Source organism: Ranitomeya variabilis, chromosome 2 (genome assembly GCF_051348905.1).
Source record: "Ranitomeya variabilis isolate aRanVar5 chromosome 2, aRanVar5.hap1, whole genome shotgun sequence".
Taxonomy (NCBI): Eukaryota; Metazoa; Chordata; class Amphibia; order Anura; family Dendrobatidae; genus Ranitomeya; species Ranitomeya variabilis.
The window spans coordinates 519,774,740-519,791,917 of NC_135233.1; the positions used below are offsets into that span (position 1 = coordinate 519,774,740).

Sequence of the window (17,178 nt, forward strand, 5' to 3'; positions counted from 1 at the left end):
GCCGGTCATTATCAATAAGGAATCTTAGGCCACTTATGAATTTATCTCCAAAAAGCAAATTATTATTTTGAAGCTCATCTTCAGATAAGGTGGCTGTGTTGGTCCTCAAGTCCTGCATTCTGACTGGGTTCTGATCCATATAATCCAGACATGTCTGCCCATGGGGGACATTTAGGGAACCCTCCAACGTAACTAACCTGAATATATGGACTTGTGCTCAGTTACCTTTCTCTGAGCTGCAGATGGACAGAGTGGAATGATGCAAAAAAAAAAAAAAAGAAGTATTCAGACATCCTATTGCTGAAGTATGTCAGAGCAAAGCGTGGGGATTTGTCATGGCGGATTAAACACTGGTGCAGTGGGTAATCTGACAAGGGTGGAAGAATGTGTGAGGACAATTTCTTGACTCATCTTTAACATGCATGGCTGAGAAAGTTTTCAAAAGCCGCTTGACTGAAGAGCCCAAAGAAACCGAATGCTAAAATAATACATGGTACAATAGAGAACCTATACATGACATATATAGGAAAGGATTGTGTGCGCAAAATCTGCTGTGTATAACAGTTCACGCAAAGTGGATGGGATTTCATGAAAACTCATTTTCACTATGCTCTGAAAGAAGCTGTGGAGCTGTGCCATGGACGGCCGATGCTCTCCTGCTCCACAGAATAATCCTGCTCCTATTACATTAATGGAATGAGGTTCTCTCTAAAGCCTCCCGAACTCTCTAAAGGCTGACCGCTGCCGCATACACAGGAATGCTCGGCTAGGCAGAGTGCTCCTGGGATCTCTAGGAAAGCTGGATTCATTTGGCAGTGGCTTATCTCTTGGAGAACAAAGAATTGTCGTCAGGAATCATATTGGGTCCTCCTTTCCCCACCATCCGTCAGGGGAGACTCCAAAGGTCCCAAAACGCATTAGACTAACCGGTTCGGCCCACTTTCATCTAATGTGTACAGTGGCCTTAAAACCTAAATCGCCTAAAAGTTTTGTCCTTTGTAAGTTTCATGCCCGTTAAGGACACGGCACGAATAACATTATTTATGCAAGTAAGGACAGGAAACCTCAGAACTATAGTGGGATTTTAAATTGCCTTCATCTTAGCCCCCCACATACTACCTCAGTTTTTTTTTTTTTTTAATTAATCGACAATATTACAGCAGCTCAAAAAATATGATAAATTAGTTGGATTTCTGTTTTTGCTAATTCTTTATACATCTATAAATCATTATACAGTACATTACAATGCTGTATTTAACTAACAATTATTTTCCCTAATCAAAGAAAAATTGCAATAATATTTTCACAGGATAGTTGGAATTGTGCTGCCGACACTTGCAGGACAATGGGGGGGATTTCAAATTCTAGGCAGCATCATAAACCATAATTATTATATGATTATAATATAAAGATTCCAAAGATAGCATTATATTGTATATAAAAATATATATTATTTTATATAAAATGTATACTAAAAATCACTCTATTCATTACTTTCATCCAATTTACTGCAGGCCAGATCATCTTTAAATGAACACTCTAGGAATAAATAGTGCAGAGCCCAAAGTTTTGTAATATGAATTCAAAGAATGTCAAAGTAGTCATTCTCCTGCCTTTAGGCTCCATACGAGGCATAACCCGATTTATCTGACTTGTCTTCATTTAAGTTGTAATCGTATTGCCAATTATTGCTATATTTCTACTGACGAGCTGAATATTCATGCTTATTTGAAATTACTTTTTTTTGTTTCTTGAATAATTTTGGATACGTCCGTCCTTTGTAGTCTTGGAGCCAAGTTACCGCACTGTCATTCAGGCATCACAAAGCTGTCATGATCATCCTCGATCCTCAAATACCTGGGACAGCTCAATCTCACCACAGTCTCATCATTAGAGAAAGACGTCCGAGTGCTGTGTGGATGTCACTCCATACTGCAAAAGTCAAGACACCTGACCATTTTATTTTGCTGCCACTTAATGTCGCCTCATAGATCAGAGATCTCTGCTGTCCCACAGGGAATTGCCTGACAAATCATGTCAAATAGCCATGACTTATTAAGAATAAAAAAAAGTCTCATACAGAATTTCAAATGAGACCATAAGAAGTCAGTGTGATGTCTTCTCTGCATATCCGTTTAGGGATTATATCGAATTACGTGGGTACGGAAAGTATTCAGACCCCTTTATGTTTTTCTGTTTTTCACTCTTTGTTTCATTGCAGCCATTTGGTAAATTCCAAAAAAGTTCATTTTTTCTCATTAATGTACGCTCTGCACCCCCCATCTTGACTGAAAAAAACAGAAATGTAAAAAATGTTGCAAATTTATTAAAAAAGAAAAACTGAAATATCACATGGCCCTAAGTATTCAGAACCTTTACTCAGTATTGAGTAGAAGCAGCCTTTTCAGCTAGTACAGCCATGAGTCTTCTTGGGAATGATGCAACAAGTTTTTCACACCTGGATTTGGGGATCCTCTGCCATTCTTCCTTGTAGATCCTCTCCAGTTCCGTCAGGATGGATGGTGAACGTTGGTGGACAGCCATTTTCAGGTCTCTTCAGAGGTGCTCAATTGAGTTTAGGTCAGGGCTCTGGCTGGGCCAGTCAAGAATGGTCACAGAGTTGTTCTGAAGCCACTCCTTTGTTATTTTATCTGTGTGCTTAGCCTCATTGTCTTCTCGGAAGGTGAACCTTCAGCCAAGTCTGAGGTCCAGAGCACTCTGGAAGAGGTTTTCATCCAGGATGTCTCTGTACTTGGCTGTATTCATGCTTCCTTCAATGACAACCAGTCGTCCTGTCCCTGCGGATGAAAAAACACCCCCATAGCATGATGCTGCCACCACCATGTTTCATTGTTGGGATTGCATTGGGCAGGTGTTGAGCAGTGCCTGGTTTTCTCCACACATACTGCTTAGAATTATCACCAAAAAGGTCTATCTTCGTCTCATCAGACCAGAGACTCTTATTTCTCATAGTCTGGGAGTCCTTTATATGTTTTTTTTAGCAAACTATGTGGGCTTTCATACAGCTCTGGCAAAAATTAAGAGACCACTGCAAAATGTTCAGTTTGCCTGACTTTTCTCTTTATAGGTATATTTTTGAGTAAAATCTAATTGTTCATTTATTCTAGAATCTTCTGACAACATGGTCTCTGAATTTCCAAGCAATAAATTTTGTACTTTTTTTCCTGAAAAGGAGAAATGGTCAAAATAAAAAAAAACACAGTGCTTTCAGACCTCAAATAATGCACAGAAAACAAGTTCATAATCATTTAGAAACAACAATACTAATGTTTTAACTCTGGAAGATTTCAGAATTCAATATTTTGTGGAATAACCATGATATTTAATCACAGCTTTCATGTGTCTTGGCATGCCTTCCACCAGTCTTTCACACTGCTTCTGGTGCAAAAATGTAAGCAATTCTTCTTTGTTTGATGGCTTATGACTACCCATCATCCTCTTGATTACATTCCAGAGGTTTTCAATGGGGATCAGGTCTGGAGATTGAGCTGCCCATGACAGGGTTTTGATGTGGTGGTCTCTTCATTTTTATCAGAGCTGTATGTCTTGCACTAAGGAGAAGCTACCATCTGGCCACTCTGCCATAAAGGCCTGACTGGTGGAGGGCTGCAGTGATAGTTGACACTGTGGAACTTTCTCCCATCTCCCTACTGCATCTCTGGAGCTCAGCCACAGTGATCTTGGGGTTCTTCGTTACCTCTCTCACCAAGGCTCCTCTCCCAGGATTGCTCAGTTTGGCTGGACGGCCAGGTCTAGGAAGACTTCTGGTGGTCCCAAACTTCTTCCATTTAAGGATTATGGAGGTCACTGTGCTCTTAGGAACCTTGAGTACTGCAGAAATTCTGTTGTAACCTTGGCCAGATCTGTGCCTTGCCAAAAGTCTGTCTCTGAGCTCATTGGCCAGTTCCTTTGACCTCATGATTCTCATTTGGTCTGACATGCACTGTGAGCTGTGAGGTCTTATATAGACAGATGTGTGCCTTTCCAAATCAAGTTCTATCAGTTTAATTAAACACAGCTAGACTCCCTTCAAGGAGTAGAACCATCTCAAGGAGGATCACAAGGAAATGGACAGCATGTGACTTCAATATGAGGGTCTGAGCAGAGTCTTCTGACCATGTGATATTTCAGTTTTTCTTTTTTATTAAATTTGCAAAAATTTCTACATTTGTTTTTTTTTCAGTCATGATGGGGTGCAGAGTGTACATTAATGAGAAAAAAATGAACTTTTTTGAATTTACCAAATGGCTGCAATGAAACAGTGAAAAATTTAAAGGAGTCTGAATACATTCCGTACCCACTGTACACACAAACTGTAATTATTTGCTGGATGAACGCTCTATAGGAAGACTGATCTTGTACATTATCTGTACATTATTTTTCATAAGTGCTCAAAACAATACCATTTAAGGGAGATAAAATTCATATTGTAAATTCAAGAATGTAATTACTGTACATCTTATCTACAAGGGGTATCTATGTGACCTGGAATAAACTTGTGAAATTCCAAGTTTTTGTCTCCCAAGGAAAATTCCTGTCCATATCCCACATTATGGCTTATGAACATCATGGGCTGAGGTCCGTAGCTTCAGATCTGATTTTCCTCCCATATAAAAGTGCGTGTGAAATGCATTTTATTTGAAAACTTTAAGGATCATACAGGTTTACTTATAAAAACCTTTCCATTTTTGCACTCACAGCCCCTGATTCTCTATAGGTATATAGTCAGCGTTTACTTTTACCAGTCACAACTCATGGCCAAAGGCGCTATTTGTTTTTTCCTATTTTCCACATTTACACAGATATTGAAAAAAAAAAAACAGTACCGGGATAAGTAGGAGCAATTCTTTACATTTTTTTCCCATAGCATAATGTAAATTAGCGTGCATTATAAATTGATGAAGAATCCAGCTATGGCAGCTCATTTTTCCATGTCTTCACTGTATTACTTAGTATTGAAGGAGACAACATTTAATCAATAATGACCCTCTAAAAACGACACAGAAGACGATGCAGTGTAGAAATCATTTTGCTATTTGGTATAATTGTGAGTAACGGCGGCCGGCTCATCCCATCATATAGGATTATTGGCTGTTAGTGGGTAAAAGCCTGCATGTAAAGGAACAGCTTGCCTCCTGCCTGATATCCCCTGAAAGAAGAGGCAGTAAACATTTATTGCCGGCTGTAAAATTCATTATCACCTTTTCTAAAGAGCCATTTCTATTCAAGACCTCTCCTGTATGCTGAACATGGAGGTGCAGTGAAACAATGCAATCTCCCAGCCCCTTGTGACACCAGCAAACTGCGCAAAGACTACACATTGCTATACCACAGCTGATGGTTAGGATGGGAGAAAGATTGCCTGCATCAGGGTGACAAGACCGTCCGCTCTATACATCCGAGCCTTGTTCTCTTCTTACCAACGAAAGGATACAATATCCATACCACAAAGGTGGGAAATTAGCGGATTTTAGGAAATAAACATAGAATAAATAATACACTTTAAATAAAAAATATATTTATTAGAAATCTCGGAAAAATACTATGGTAAATATGACATGCATTTTCTCACAACTTCATTGGTAAACGCTATATACTTTTTACCGGAAGCCAGTGTATGAAATAACACAACTACACTATTCCACACAGTTAAAAAAAATAAAAATAAAAATCAACCTAATGGGGGCAGATGGACACCTATTTAGTGGTTTTTACTTTAATTGGGCCATGTGGATAATTTGGGAGTGTGTACTAGGAGACTGAGACTATGTTCACACATTGCAATTTTGCTGCGGTTTTTTTGTGCTCTCTTGGAAGTAAAGAGGCTGCTTACAAAAAGCAGGGTTTGCTGCATATTTGCTTAGTTTTTTATGCCTTTTTATTGTCTCTTGCACATGCTGATTAAGTCTAGTACCCCACCAAAAAAACATGATGCAACTTCCGTAGGTTTTGCTGCGTTTTTGTTGCAAATACCTGCTTTTTTGCACTTACTCCTTGATTTCTATGAGTGAAAAAATGCTGCAAAATCGCTGAAGGAAGTGACATTTAAAGAATTTAAAAAAAAACTGTGTGTGACACTATATTCTTGATAACCGGCATGACTGGTTATTAAAAATAGAAGTGACCCCTGGTCACTTTTTTTTTTTTTTTTTTAAATACAGGGTGGGTCATTTATATGGATACACCTAAATAAAATGGGAATGGTAGGTGATATCAACTTCCTGTTTGTGGCACATTAGTATATGGGAGGGGGAAAACTTCAAGATGGGTGGTGACCATGGTGGCCATTTTGAAGGCGACCATTTTGGATGCAACTTTATTTTTTCCAATTGGAAGAGGGTCATGTGACACATCAAACTTATTGAGAATTTCACTATGTGCTTTGTTTTAATGTAACTTTATTCTTTCATGAGTTATTTACAAGTTTATCTTTGTTTACAGCCATTGACATGTCGCAGAGGTTAACAAGTGAGGAGAGGATAGAAATTGTGTTGATGTCTGATGAATGCAGTACCCGGGTCATTGCAGCAGATTTCAATGCAAGAAACCCTACGAGACCACCCATCTCCCATGCTACAGTTAGCAAACTGCTTGCCAAATTTCTTGAAACAGGTTCAGTGTTGGATTTGCCAAAATGTGGACGCAAGAAAAATGTCACTAATCAAGAAACATCAGTGGCTGTACTAGCTTCATTCAGCAAGAGCCCACAGAATAGTACTCGCCGCATGTCACTGGAGAGTGGCATCAGTCGAACATCCCTTCGGCGGATATTAGCTACTCACAAATGGCACCCTTACAAAATCCAGCTGCTGCAGCATCTCAACGGGGATGACCCAGATCGGCGCGTTGAATTTGCAGAATTGGCAAAACAAAAATTGAAACAGGATCCTCAGTTTACACAGAACATTATGTTCAGTGATGGGGCAAACGTTTTTGTGAATGGTGAAGTTAACAAACAAAATCACCGCTATTGGTCTGACAATAACCCATAGTGGATAGATCTCTCCAAGACTGTTGGAACACAAAAATTGATGGTATGGTGTGGTATATGGGGTACAAAGATAGTGGGGCCATTCTTCATCAATAGAAACCTCAATGCCACTGGATATCTTTAATTGCTACATATTGATGTGTTGCCCTCTTTATGCACTGAAAATGGCACGTTCCCTGAGATTTTCCAGCAAGATGGTGCACCACCACATTATGTGTGTCAGGTCCGAGCATTCCTACAAGAACAGTTTCCTGGAATGTGGATTGGTCCTTGTGGGCCAGTTGAATGGCCACCAAAATCTCCCGATCCGACGCCCTTAGACTTTTATCTTTGGGGTCATCTGAAGGCAATTGTCTATGCTGTGAAGATACGAGATGTGCAGCATCTGAAACAACGGATACTGGAAGCCGGTGCGAAAATTTCTTCTGCGGTGTTGCCAGGGCCGGCGTCAGCACCCGGCGCACCTGGGCAAGTGCCGGGGCCCTGGCGAGACAGGGGGGCCCACTCTTGCTGTCTGGGATACAGCCAGGGTCGGCGTTAGGGCCCCCCCAGCCACTACAGCAGAAGCTCCACTGATAATCATAATCAGTGAAGCTTCCGATGTAGAGACTGGTTGAGGACCTGTAGTGACATCACGATCATGTGACCTGCCATGTGACCGTGATGTCACCACAGGCCATGTATTCATAGGCCAGTGCATCGTCCTCCTGCACGGAGCTTCTGAGGAGAGGGAGAGCTAAGACCTGGGCCGGCACCTACATACCTGAGCTGTGATGTGAGGTACCATAAGTCGTGCAGCACCCTTTGTGTGTGCTGCTCCTTGTGATGATGGCTCCTGTCAGTTCCTCCTGCTCTTGTCGGCAGTCCCAGCAGAGGAGAGGGCAGGGAGGTGTCTGCTGGGATAGTGCTGCTGGGAGCAGGAGTGCTGCATCTGATACTGTGGAACATCTCATTCCCTACAGCATAAAGCAGTGTATGTGAGGTGTGTGTAATTGATGTGTATATAGTGTGTGGTATGTGTGCTGTCTGTGAGCTATGTGTATGTGTTTATATGAATCACATGTATCAAATGAGCATTTGTTGTGCAGCATGTGTCTGCCATGTATGTGTCGTGTCTGCCATGTATGTATGTGTCGTGTGTGCCATGTATGTATGTGTGTGTGCCATGTATGTATGTGTGTGTGCCATGTATGTGTGTGTGCCATGTATGTATGTATGTGTGTGTTGCGTGTGCCATGTATGTATGTGTATGCCATGTATGTATGTGTGTGCCATGTACATGTGTGTTCCATATACGTATGTTCCATGTACTGTATGTACGTGTGTGCCATGTACATGTACTGTATGTATGTGTGTCATGTACATGATGTATGTGTGTACCATGTATGTGTGTGTGCCATGTACATGTACTGTATGTATGTACCATGGATATGTGTGTACCATGTACGTGTGTGCGATATGTACATGTACTGTATGTATGTGTGTGTGCCGTGTATATGTACTGTATGTATGTGTGTGCGCCGTGTATATGTACTGTATGTATGTGTGTGCCCTGTACGTGTGTGTGCCATGTACATGTACTGTATGTATGTACCATGTATATGTGTGTACCATGTACGTGTGTGCCATGTACATGTACTGTATGTATACGTTTTTGCACATGTCACTTATTGGGGTCAGTCATCAGCACTACAAATCGACAGTGAATTCAAAACAATGGGACAACGAATACTGATGTGATGCTGCAGCCTGCAACCCATTTTGCCCTTTTACAAATGTTCTACGTTAATAATTTCTAATGTTTACTTTAAGGCTGTGTGCACAGATTCATGATTTTTTGCTTTTTTTCCTGCGTTTTTTCTCTATAAAAACGCAAAAAAACGCATACATTAAGCATCCTATTATTAGAATGCAATCTGCAATTTTTGTGCACATGCTGCGTTTTTTTTCCGTGGCGGAATCGCATTCTGGAAAAAAACGCAGCATGTTCATTCTTTGTGCGGAATCGCAGGGATTCCGCACACATAGGAAAGCATTGATCCGCTTACTTCCCGCATGGGGCTATGCCCACCATGCGGGAAGTAAGCGGATCATGTGCGGTTGGTACCCAGGGTGGAGGAGAGGAGACTATCCTCCAGGCCCTGGGAACCATATAATTGTTAGAAAAAAAAGAATTAAAATAAAAAATCATGTTATTCTCACCTTCCGGCGTCCCCGACAGCCTTCCCGCTCCTCGCGATGCTTCCATTCCCAATAATGCATTGCGAAAATGACTTGTGATGACGTCGGTCTCGCAAGACTGCTACTTCATCTGGGGTCATTGCCGCAATGCATTATTGGGACCGGAGCATCGCGAGGAGCAGGAAGGCTGTCGGGGATAGGCAGCATAGGCAGCATCAATAGTAAAAAGTTGGTCACACTTGTCAAACAATGTTTGACAAGTGTGACCAACCTGTCAATCAGTTTACCAAGCGATGCTACAGATCGCTTGGAAAACGCTAGCATTCCACAAGCTAATTACGCTTGTAAAACGCTAGTGTTTAGCGGGAAAACGCATGCCCATTCCGCATGCGATATACCCGCAGCAGGAGTTGCGGAATTGCCGTGGAAATTTCCGCAGCAATTCTGCAACATGTGCACATAGCCTAAAAAGTTTTCCCCCAAAATTGGCATATAAGGGGTTGACTTGTATAAAGCCCCTCTGCTGTATGGTATTGTAGAATTTACAATAGCTATCACTCATGTAAGAAGTGAATTCTGGCATTGTACTATACCTATATTTCTCTGCTGTATCTGCGATTCATGAATTGTGGTATGTGTTAAAGGGGGGGCCCAGTGAGACACTTTCGCCCGGGGCCCTCAAAAACCTGGAGCCGGCCCTGGGTGTTGCTATCAGTGTGTCAGGAGTGGGAGAAGATGGTTGCATTGACAATACAACACAATGGACAGCACTTTGAACACATTTTATAAGTGGTCATAAACTTGTAAATAACTCATAAAAGAATTCCGTTAAAACGAAACTTTTATTTAAATGATCGTCCGAACCCACCAGACCCGAACATCCATGTGTCTGCCCATCACTACCTAGGAAGGGACAAATCATTGGAATTAGAGTCACTGTCTCTATTATGCTCTCAGACTAAGTGGCAAAACACTGATGACAGATTCCCTTTAAAAGGAATCACTTGGGTTTTGCACACCCAGTTAAAATAGGGGAGGGAAGTTGGCAGGTTTGACAGCTATCTAAAAGTGGCTACAGAGACCATCTACCGAACACTTGCTGCCTAGTTCCCCCACAAATAACAGGGGAATGTTGAAGGTCTCAGGAGTGAGACCCCCCTATGACCTGCTTTTTTATTTATTTATTTTTTAGAGAATCCTTTGTAACAAAATTACGACTGTCCAAACTGGACAACCGTTTTAAATGAATACTGCTTTTCATCTATATGTAAGATAAGTAGGGGTAAATTCATTGAAGGAGCAAATTATACACAAAAGGTTTTTTGTACAGTAGTGTATAGTATGGACATTAAATAATTATGCAAAGGGCCTGCGTATAGAAAATAGGGGAACATTTTTTATTCATCTAAGGTCCTTCGCTCAATGCATCCTTAGGAACGGAGGCTGCCGCTTGCACCGCTGAGAGCCGGGGGCCGTCGGAGGGTAAGTATATCCCATATTTTTTATTTTTATTCTTTTTTTTCACATGAATATGGATCGCAGGGCCTGAAGGAGAGTCTCCTCTCCTCCAGACCCTGGGAACCATCCGGACAGCACACGCCATGTAAGATGACTGGGCGTATAAGATGACCCCCGTCTTATACGGCGAGTATATCCCAAACTCCATATTTTATATGGAAAAGTTGGGGGTCGTCTTATACGCCCTGTCGTCTTATACACCAGAAAATACGGTACATTTTTCTTTAAATTTGAGATTTATTCAAATCAGGAATTTCCAACCTTGTGGCTCGTGGGCCCATAATGTGTGACTCGCAGATGTCTGACAGCTGGGTGCATTAGCACTAGGACTGTGAAGAGCAGGTCTCCAGGCGTTGCCATTTGTGAGTAGTCTGCACTTATGTAATCTGGACGCACATATACTGGGTGGGTGGGGAACTATACAGTGGGGGAAAGTATTTGATCCCTTGCTGATACGTTTGCCCACTGACAAAGACATGAACAGTCTATAATTTTAAGGGTAGGTTAATTTTAACATTGAGCGATAGAATATCAAAAATAAAATCCAGAAAATCACATTGTATAAATTACATAAATTTATTTGCATTTTGCAGTGAGAAATAAGTGTTTGATTTCTTTGGCAAAAAAGAGTTAATACTTGGAGGCAAAACCCTTGTTGGCAAGCACAGCAGTCAGACATTTTTTGTAGTTGATGATGAAGTTTGTGCACATGTCAGGAGAATTTTGGTCCACTCCTCTTTGTAGATCATCTCTAAATCATTAAGATTTTGAGGCTGTCGCTTGGCAACTCGGAGCTTCAACTCCCTCCATAAGTTTTCTATAGGAGTAAGACCTACGTCTTTGTTGCCTTGACTGTATGTTTTGGATCATTGTTTTGCTGGAAGACCCCGCCACGACCCATTTTTAATGTCCTGGTGGAGGGAAGGAGGTTGTCACTCAGGATTTTATGGTACATGGCTTCATCCATTCCCCCATTGATGCAGTGAAGTAGTCCTGTGCCCTTAGCAGAGAAACACCCCCAAAACATGTTTCCACCTCTATGCTCGACAGTGGGGATGGTGTTCTTTGGGTCATAGTCAGCATTTATCTTCCTCCAAACACGGCGAGTGGAGTGAATGCCAAAAAGCTCAATTTTTGTCTCATCTGACCGCAGCACCTTTTCTCCATCACTCACAGAATCATCCAGGTGTTCATTGGCAAACTTCAGACGGGCCTGCACATGTGTCTTCTTGAGCAAGGGGACTGCAGGATTTTAAACCTTTACGGCGTAATGTGTTACCAATGGTTTTCTTGGTAACTGTGGTTCCAGTTTCCATGAGATCATTAACAAGTTCCCCCGTGTAGTTGTAGGCTGATTTCTCACCTTCCTTATGATCAGGGATACCCCACGAGGTGAGATTTTGCATCGTGCCCTAGATCGATGTCGATTGACAGTCATTTTCTATTTTTTCCATTTTCTTACTATTGTACCATCAGTTGTCTCCTTCTCACCCAGCATCTTGCTTATGGTTTTGTAGCCCATTCCAGCTTTGTGCAGGTTTATGATCTTGTCCCTGACATCCTTATAAAGCTCTTTGGTCTTGCCCATGTTGTAGAGCTTAGGGTCTGACTGATTGAGTCTGTGGACAGGAGTCTTTTATAAAGGTGACTACGTAACACAGCTGTCTTTAATGCAGGTAATGAGTTGATTAGGAGCGTCTAACTGGTCTGTAGGAGCCAGAACTCTTAATGGTTGGTTGGGGATCAAATACTTCTCACTATCTCTCACTGCAAAATGCAAATAAATGTATACAATTTATACAATGTGATTTTCTGGATTTTATTTTTGATATTCTATCACTCAATGTTAAAATAAACCTACCCTTAAAATTATAGACTGCTCAAGTCTGTCAGTGGGGAAACTTACAAAATCAGCAAAGGTCAAATAATGATTCCCCCCACTGTAGTAATCTGGAGTTAGGATGATTCTGCCAGTTAGATGGGCGCTTTACATTTGATGCAATAATGTGGACAGCACTTGATACAAGTATACTGCCCGTAAAGGAGGAGGCACAAGGTCTCAATGGTTAATTTTGTGGCAATTTTTCCTGTCTTTATACTTGCCTCTGGGTGTCACTAATGAAAGAGGGGATCTGGATTCGGCGTGTGACCATCTCTCATAGCTGAATGTGACGCTCCCAGTAAGAACGTTGGGGACCACAGCTTTTAAAGATTTCTAAGAAATAGTATTCGAGATGTAGAATATAAAGGACACAGTTCTAGTACATTAAAAACCAGGTGGACAGAGGTGTCAGGACAGTTTAGTCACAAGGACTAGAAAGACTCCCATTTTGTTGCAGTCCATGACAAAACCTTTGTTGTCCTGAACACAGAATTGAAGCAGATTCCATCCATTGGCAGCTTCTTCCTTTTACTGCCCATTCTGCTCCTCTACCATTATAAAAGGACCAGCACTCTGCAAAAATAGGAGCATATTGGCTAATCCCTCTGTTGCGTCCCCTCACGGCAGGGGGTGACAGGCAGGGGAAACCACTGCATTCATCTGCCTTGTATTATCTATAGGGATGGTTTATTCGTAGCATGCACATTATACAACACGATTGGACACCATTAAGAAAATTATGCACAGTATTACTATTCAGTATGGCATGAGCTTTTGCTTTCCTTTTCCTCAAATGAGGACGAGCACAGTGTTGCAGACAGCAAGATAATACGGTTTTCTGCATCTACCACCTCCTTTTACACGTTATCAACTTTCACCATTTCCCACATAGGCAAAGAGTGATGAGAAGATTCCACGAAAAGACAAAGTACAATGAGAAGTTCGGGAGCTACTATCAGCCCAAAGAAATGTCAATTGCTCCTCTACAAAAGCAACAACCTTACAATACACATATAAAGTGAGAATGAAAATACTGCGCGACAATGGACATATTCCTTACAACACATTCATCTTCCTCATACACAGGTATAAAAATACATTACTACAGTATGTGTGTACATCATGTGTCCTAATTTCAAACTAACAAAATTCCAATGCTCATCTACTGTATGTGATTTTCGATTTTAGAATTTCAAAATCCACAATAATAAAACATAATTGCGCACAATTTAAAAAAGACATAGCCATATTACCCAACGCATTTTGAACTTAGAATTTTAAGAGGTTCTTAGTCACGGCACAATGAGAGGTTGACTAAGAGCCTCTCAAAATCTTAAGTTTGAAACACGCAGTCTTTTACGGCAAAACATTTTATACTTGGGCTGATCACAATTATTTTTTTTATTACGCTGGATTTTAATATATGCAATAAAGGACAAAAAGTGTTTTTTTTTTTTATAAAGAAAAGGACTGGTGGAATACAGTTTGTTGTTGGGCATTAGTATGCTGCACCCGCTAGCCGTCTGGAGAAAGCTTCCTTGCATCGTCTATAAAATTACAATGTTTAATGAACCATCTTAAAGATTCATACTTCTAAGAAGCGGGGCAGAGAAAAAAAACTCATTTTTTCTATCTTTTGTCCACTCTTACCTTTTTGTGAATTTTGTAAAAGACCTCAATTTCTTACGGTACAAACTCAATCCATTACTGTTACATGACAGAGTACCGTTCATAGACAGCAAATCGCATCACAACTCCTATGTGGCCACATCTATTTATATAATTACCTTAAATTGTCTGTCATCCACTTCAGTCTGGACGTCCTCGAATCCCACAATCCACCGCACCGGAAGTACACTGACCGCCATATTTGAATACCCAAGTGATGGGTATTCCAATATGGCACCCGCTGGTGGTACGAGGCCCTTGCTGGGACTCCCCCGCCACAAGAACCCCACACCGCAAGGACCCCTCCCCACCGCTGAGATCCAGGCCTCCACCGCGATACCACCGGGCCTCCATCTAGTAGACACAAACATCTTCTGATACAGCATTGAATAATCATGGACCACTACTCATCTTGTGCTTAATTTACATATCCCATTATCAGGATATTCTAGGGAGACCCTTGACAGGCTGTAATTCACAATAGGAGCCCAGTGTGGCCACACATAGCATGAACCTCTCTAGACAGTATCACAAAATTACGTGTTTGCCACTGTTATTGATGGGGCAGTGCTCACTGTATATCAATGGACCATCCTATATGTCAGTATAAAGGCTAACTAGAAATGGCTACTCTACCTGAAATAGTGGGCGCCTTTAAGAATGTATAGGCATTGCTTTATGTAACAAAATACCTCGATTAAATCCATACAAAACATAGGCATTATATTATCAAAACCTGTTCTGCAGCCATTTAAGTCTTTTTGAGTAATATGCAATAAAAACAAGAAAAAAAAAAAAGACGGCAGAGTCCTGTCATTGTGTGATGTTTTCGATCAGATCCTAACAAAACCACGTTTTACATATTTGCTCAAGGTTATTAAAATCTGCTTTTCCTAACAGCACAATACCAGCGGATGAGGAGGGGGATGAACAAGATCACCAAGACTCTGGCAGACACATAATTAAATAACTTCTAAACAATGGTCCCAACATACATTTCTATAAAGTGCAAGCATTTCAATCACTTTCTTTGTATATTGATCTGCAATTATTTACATATGAATTCTGTTCTTAGCTCAAAACCATCTTCAATCTGTCAATAACTGCAGACCGAACTCCGCTCATTGTCTGGAAGCATGCCAATGTTAAATGACTTTTTTATTACAATATTTCAATTTAGCTATTCATTTTCTGAAGCTGATAGCAAGAATGTGATGGAAACTTTAACTGTTAAGACTCAATCATGATTTGGTTGCTGGAAAAGAGCAGCTTTTTTTTTTGCAGTCCTGAAGTAACCACATACATCTACACGGATGTTTGACGACTATTTCTGCTGCTTGGTTTAAAAGGGTGGTCCTACAAACAAATTAACTTTCATCCTAAATGCTGATCTTATCTAATGTCATAATTGAATCTATTTTCTAATATACTTCAATTAAAAATGTCCTATGCTTCCATAACTGCACTATCTATGATAAATACCTCAACTTGCAGGGACCAGTAATGTTGCCACAAGTTTTGCGAGTGCGGCACTGGTCTCTGCACACCGGGTATTTTTACAATGCACACTGACAGCGCACTCTGTTGCCAGCTTGTTTCTACTGATCTGAGATGGCAAGAGAGTGCACTGTCACTGTCTTTGTGCACATTGCACAGTGACAGAGCAGAGGCTAGCCCAGCCACTGAAATAAAGGTCACTGATGACGCTTTGTTTCAGGAAAGGATAGGGGCAATGGAAGTGACGGCATGCACTGGGATTCTTAAATGAAGCATCATCAAAAGGGAAGTTATTTAAAAAAATAGAAAATCAGTTATATAGTGTAGTTAGGGGAGAACAGGGAATTTTTAACTAAAGTACGGTATATGAGAAAATAGTTTTGATTATAGCATTAAATAGATAAGCATTTAGGAAGAAAATTACTGTGTACTTCGGACCTCCCCTCTAAGGTTTCATTTAGGCTACGTTCACATTAGCGTTAAGCTAATGTGCGTCGGGTTTGCGTCGGCGACGCAGCGGCGACGCATGCGTCATGCGCCCCCTATACTTAACATGGGGGACGCATGCGTTTTTTTTTGTTGCGTTGTGCCACACATGCGTCTTTTTTGCCGCAAGCGTCGGACCAAGAAAACGCAACAAGTTGCATTTTTCTTGCGTCCGATTTTCGGCAAAAACCGACGCATGCGTCGCAAAACGCAGCGTTTTTGCGTGCGTTTTGCCGCGTTTTTGCGTGCGTTGTGCGTTGCGTCGCCGACGCAGCGGCGCACAACGCTAGTGTGAACGTAGCCTTACACAGCCCAATTGCATCTGTTAAATGACTGGTGGCTGTTAGTAGAATATTTACACAGGCCAGTTAGGATTTGTTTAGTTTATTTCAGGACACAGGCCAATATTTAAACATACACATGCACAGAATGATCGTTAATACAATCGCTCTGTGCACATAGAATATCACTATTCCCAGCAGCACGTCCTGTTAACACACAACGATGTGCTGCCGAGAACAATTATATTTAAGCAAATTTAAAGGGAACATGTCACCAGGTTTTCCTGATAAGGCTACTTTCACTTTCCGCTTTTATGAATCGGTCACAATGCGTCGTTTTGGAAAAAAACGAATCCTGCAAATTTGCCCGCAGGATACGTTTTTTTTCCCCATAGACTTGCATTGCCGACGGATCGCGACGTATGGCCACACGTTGCATCCGTTGTGCACTGGTTGCTTCGGGTTTTGGCGGACCGTCGTCACAGAAAAATGTTCAAGGTAACGTTTTTCCGTACTTTGCATCCAGTGTTTCAGACTGCGCATGCCCAGCAGGAAATATCGCTCTCACGATCTTTCCTCACCCTGCAGTCTGACGGAAATGTGAAAGCACACACTTCCGTCGGTATGTCGCGCCTACGCTTCGTGACAGCCCC

The 17,178-nt window shown here is 41.3% G+C and overlaps 1 protein-coding gene across 4 annotated transcripts in view; it reads right to left on the reverse strand.

Annotated features, from left to right (window-relative positions):
* The window catches only part of MPPED2 (metallophosphoesterase domain containing 2), a 289,676-nt gene that overhangs the window by 41,608 nt on the left and 230,890 nt on the right, over positions 1-17,178 (reverse strand). The window lies entirely within an intron of this gene.